The following is a 6,000-nucleotide window of genomic DNA, read 5'->3' as shown; positions in this document are numbered from 1 at the left end:
ACACACACATACGTGTGATCATGCTGGTACAAATAAATCTTCAGAAGCTGAGCCGCGTGGTCCTGTTTTCTTTTGTTGAGGCGCCCTCTTGTGACCATGTAAAATGTTGCATCCTGAAAGAACTGGGCACAGGTTTTGTTTTTCTCTGAGTAGCACTAAAATTCTTGGGTAGAAAGAAAAACTGTCACTAAGCTACATAGACATATGGAACTTTCTCACAGCATATTTTATTTGTGGCTGGACAACAGGTTTGGAGGTTAAGAGCAATTACTGTTCTATCAGATTTGGATCTCAGCCCCTATGTTAATAAGCACTTGGAACTCCAGCTCAGACCTGATGTCCCCCTCTGACCCCTTGGCCACCTGCACACACAAGCACATGCACATACACACACACGCATGCACACACTCACATGCACACACACATATACACACACACACATTTTGCTGCTGTCTTCAGATAGCTGTGTTTGTCTCAACCCCACCCCTTTCTCTTACACCTAGCAACCTAGCACTGACCCCAATGTCTACCCTAAAGCAAACAAAAGCTTGTCTAGACCTCTGACTATTTGCAAAGACTGGGGTCCCCATAGGGTCACATCCAGGGGCCCCAGGGTGTGCAGTTTCTCAAGAGTCATTTTGAATCTACAGAAACCAGAACACCTCAGGGAGGGGCAGAGCTTGAGAGCAGTCTGTCATAAGGAAGAGTGCTCAGGAACACGACACACTGGGTGACAGGCTGCAGGGCTCCAGAACACAACAATGGCACTATGCTCGGGTCCTGCCTGTCCTTATGTGCGGTGGTCTTCTCCTGGCTCTGCTCCTACCTCTCAAATCTTTGGGGCCTGACTGTATGGTGGGAAGCAGATGGCAGCACAAACAGGATGTAGAAGCAGGCCGCCCTCCCTCGCACCAGGTCCCAGCTCCAGGGAACCTAAAGGCTGCTCCTGGTCTCAGGGATGAAGGACAGAAAAGGAAACCTCTCCAGGGAGGTCCATGCTCCGGAGCCAGCCATGCCTTCCTAAGTCAAAGGGCTGGTGGGGAGAACCAAGGCTCTGTGGCCTGGTGATCCAGCCTGCTGAAGACTCACACACAGTATCTTCTTCTAGGAGGAGGCCACAGGCTCCAGCCATCTGCCCAAAAGGGGTCATCCCAGGATCCACACCTGCAGGTGCTGGGAACATGGCTGTCACTGGACTCTATGGGAAGACCCTCGCTAAAGGAAAAGATGGTGTCTGGGCAGAGAGAACTAGCTAAGTTGTGTCCCCAGTTGCCTGCTGCCCACCCGGTACGAATGGTGCTGTGGGTTTCCACAAAACCACAAACAGTACAGGACTGAGATATACTAATCCCTCAGGTCTGTCTGCGGAGCCCAGGGACCTGTCATACCAACCTCGGTGCTCCCTCGGGGTTCAGACAGAACACTTACCACTTACAGCACATGAGGGTGAACGAATCAGATCCCACACGACTTCTCGTGTCTCTTCATTTTCACAAAAGGTCCTCTCTCAATGTTCTCCTCTCTCAATGTCCTCCTCTCTCAATGTTCTCCCTCGTCCCAGAGGGTTTACAGTTTATATACCCACAAAGACACAATCAGCAATTCTCTGGCAATAGCAAGGATACGAGGCATGCATTTTTCCGGGCTGAGAAGACAGATAAGGCTGACAAAGTGGGAACCTGTTATCTTACTTATGTCTCAGAGGGGGCGTGGCTGTGAAGCACCCAGGCATGTCTGAAAAGGGCGAACAGAGGAAGGGGCTATGATTTCTAAGAGAGGGGAGAGGGAGTTTGGGAGTTGGTGTAACTGACAGATGTAGAAAAAAAGGAAGGAAAATGTGGCAGTGCTGTGCCCTGTCTGAGCACTTCTGCTCCATGACAGCTGGGAATACAGCCTTGTGGTAACCATGGTAACCAGCATACACTGCGGGAGGAAGGTGGGTGGCGTTTGGTCTGCATTAGTATTTTCCTCAACTGTTAGCTGATTAAAGGGAACCTCTCAGTCCTAGAGATAACATCTAAGGTGGCTAGGTCAAAGGGGAAACTCTGGGAGTGGAAAATCTGGAGCCTGGCATTTCCAGTCTCTAGGCCAAGCAGTGGCTTTGCTCCCACTGACACCCATGTGAAGAGAATGTCTTTTCTCCAGTGCCTTTTGGAGAATTTGAGGCACCCAGTATATATTTTATATATCAAGATTATATGGCCAAGCCGGGCGGTGGTGGCGCACGCCTTTAATCCCAGCACTTGGGAGGCAGAGGCAGGTGGATCTCTGTGAGTTCGAGACCAGCCTGGTCTACAAGAGCTAGTTCCAGGACAGGCTCCAAAACCACAGGGAAACCCTGTCTCGAAAAACCAAAAAAAAAAAAAAAAAAGATTATATGGCCAAATGAAAAGTCATCCAGTACATGAGGGAGGTATGCCCAATAATCAATCAATACACTGCTGAGGGTTTGGGGGTGAATCCCACCATGGAAGAGGAGAGCGCCATGGCTTCACAAGGGCTTCACAGAAGTGACAGTGACTATTCGAAAGGTAGGAGTTCCCAAAGCTCTGCAAAGCTGAGTTTCCTCCACTGGAATGGGTGCTTGCCGCGGGTCAGTCTAGATGTATTCTCACTGCGTGGTGCTATGGACCGCACCACGTACGCCCTCTAGCATCCCCAGTCAGGAACCTCCCTGAGACAGTGGCTACATGGCCCTGGCCTTGATACCCAGTAAACAGCAAGAGCAGAAGCATGAGAGCGCCACAACACATACCCACATGCTCAAGGCCTTGTGATGGACTGGAAGGACCCTCCCTGGGGCTGCCCACCCTATGGTATTCATGGGCAAGCTGGCCCCACACCAGTCAAAAAGCCAGAGGGCATGTTAGCCCATCTGCCCAAACCTACACAGGTGAGCAATGATCACATAAATCAAAGTCACTTTCCCAGTATCAGGAAGATTTATTGTCCCATGTAACCAGTGCCATCCCGTGTCACTGCTCAAAGACTAATCCATCAGATAAAGTAAAAATCTTTATTTTTATGCCATAAAAACCAAATTCTGCTTGTCTATTACGAATACACATTGTGGGGAAGGCAAAGATCCACAACAAAAGGTGAGGGACGAAGCTGGACAAACTCCAAGCTCTAAGACCCCAAACCATGGGTGTCCATCTGGAGGCACCCTCACCAGTCAAGGAGGCAGGCGAAGCCCGAGTGTGGCTCCAGACTAGCAGAACATACAGTGAGCATGGGACTGGACCAGTTGACAGGAAGAACAGGTAGTTATTTCCTAACAGTATTTAGGAGAGAGACAGACAATGCAGAGGGACATTACGAAAAGATGCTATCTACAAGACGATGCTATCTACAAAAGATGCTATCTACAAGAAGAAGGGTCTCAGGAGGAACCAGCCCTGACCTTGGACTCATCCTCCTGCACCATGGGAAATAAATTTGTGATCTGAACCCCACTACAATGGCCACACAATATGCTCTCTGCTTTCCAAGAAAAATCCACAGCCTGCAGTCCAGGCAGGGACAGCCCTGATGTAGCAGGTAGAGGGAAAATGAACCCAGCAGCTGGACAGCAATCTCATCCAGTCAGCACCCTGCAGATACCACCGAGGCCACCACTTAGTGCCCCCACCCAGGAGATGCCAGAGTCGTGGGAGTGGCTGAGCATCTAAGGTGTGCCCATGGTATCCCTACAGTACACATGAAAACAGGCTGTAGTCAGCCCACCTGGTGTCCAGCCCATCCTCCAACTACACATGGGACAGAGGAAAATGCGGTCTTCTTCACCACCTTCCAAGCTTATGCTGCAGAAACCGCTGTTCTATCTGCCCGTGCTTAACCTCTTCTCTCAGTGCACCAGACATGCAGGACGGGGACCTCTGCCACTTCCAGAGTTTTGTCTTTAGCACAGACGCCTGAAGTCATGGTTAGGCTGGCTTTCCATGGCCATTACAGGTACTTCTTGTCCCTTCTCGTCCTTCAGGAGCCAGGGCTGAGGTACTCGGCTCTGCGGTGCAGCTCTCTGACAGAAGTGTGCCTCGTATGCATGAGGTCCTGAGTTCCATCCCCAACACCAGGCAAACAGCAAAGTAGCCCTGAAAGGAAGAGCTTGGTGCAGATGGCCCTGGTAAGAGTCAGGCCATGCATCCAGCCTTGCTCATGGTCTGTCAAGCAGTAAGCTCTCTAAAGCACGCATGTGTGCATGCGTACACCTCACCCACACACCACACACACACACACACACACAAGGCAGAGAGAACACACCTGGCATGATGATGTACACTTCTATCTACACAGTGATTTCCGGGCCATCCAGGGCTACACAGTGAGACCCTGTCTCAAAAAAAGTAAAGGGGGGCTGGAGAGATGGCTCAGAGGTTAAGAGCAGTAATTGTTCTTCCAGAGGACCTGAGTTCAATTCCCAGCAACCACATGGTGGCTCAAATCATCTGTAATGAGATCTGGCGCCCTCTTCTGGCCTGCAGACATACATGGAGGTAGAACGTTGTATACATAACAAATAAAATCTTTAAAAAAAAAAGTAAAGGGGACTTGTGAATAGTTGGTCTCAGAAGCTGGTCAATATGTCATTAGGTCGGAGCTTAGAAAGAGACCATTCTGGGGGCTGAAGTGGTCAAAAACCCTAGCTATTCTTCCAAAGAACCCAGTTCAATTCCCAGCACCCACATGGCAGCATACAATTGTCTATTACTTCATTTCTAGGGGATTTGATACCTTCACACCAATGCACATAAAATAAAGTAGAAAATAAAGTTTAAAAAGAAAGAGATTATTCTGGAGATGGGTGGAGGGAAAGGCTACAGAGGATACACTTAAATTGACATGTCGTGTCATGCACATTTTATTAGGAAAACTGCCCTATTTAACATTATTTGTTTATATTTGTTTATATTTTGTGTGTGTGGTTTGCCTACATGCATGTCTGGCAAAGTGCAAATGGAGACCAGACAATGACATTGGGTCCCTTGGCACTGGAATCCAGACAGTTGTAAACTGCCATGTGAGTGCTGAGAATTAAATCTGAGTCTTCTGAAGAACTGTCCTTAAGCATCTCTGAAAAAGATGATAGATAGATAGATAGATAGATAGATAGATAGATAGATAGATGATAGATAGATAGATAGATAGATAGATAGATAGATAGATAGATATAGAGATGTACACACACACACATATATACATTGTGTGTGTCTGTCTATCTCTCTCTGTGTGTGTGCAAGTAAGTAAATTATTTTAGCCAGGCGGTGGTAAAGCATACCTTCAGCACTCAGGAGGCAGAGGCAAGCAGATCTCCAAGTTGAAGGCAAGCCTTGTGTACAGAGTGAGTTCCAGAACAAACAGTCAGGGCTACACAGAGAAACCCTGCCTCTGGATTAAAGGCATGTGCCACCATGCCCAGCAATATGAATAAAATAAATAAATAAAAACTAAGTTTTGCCGGGCGGTGGTGGCGCACGCCTTTAATCCCAGCACTTGGGAGGCAGAGGCAGGCGGATCTCTGTGAGTTCGAGGCCAGCCTGGTCTACAGAGCTAGTTCCAGGAAAGGCTCCAAAGCTACAGAGAAACCCTGTCTCGAAAAACAAAAACAAACAAAAAAAAAAAAACTAAGTTTTTTTTTTTTTAAAAAAAGAGGGGAAAAGCGGTACAAGACAACATTTTTAGACAGGTGGTAAAGGCTCCACTTTGATGGTTCTGAGCGCTCGAGAAAAGCCACTTGGAGGCTATGGGCTGTTTGCTAGTGGTTTGCACGTGTGTAGCCTGTACCCAAGTGTCCATCACAACCCTCTGCTGTGTGACAAAGAAGCCGGGGAAGGGGATGTTTGGTTCTTAATCAACTTACAGAAGATGGAGTGAGACAGACAAGACTGCACAGCAGAGCTAGCCCACACAGACCCTACCCACCACAGGGCTTCCCTGGAGGAGTATCCTACCCTCACAACTAACTGCGGCCACCACTGACTGTCAGCCCTGGGCTGGAGG

This window comes from Chionomys nivalis, chromosome 1 (assembly GCF_950005125.1).
Source record: "Chionomys nivalis chromosome 1, mChiNiv1.1, whole genome shotgun sequence".
Classification (NCBI taxonomy): domain Eukaryota; kingdom Metazoa; phylum Chordata; class Mammalia; order Rodentia; family Cricetidae; genus Chionomys; species Chionomys nivalis.
This window is presented reverse-complemented; position numbering follows the sequence as displayed.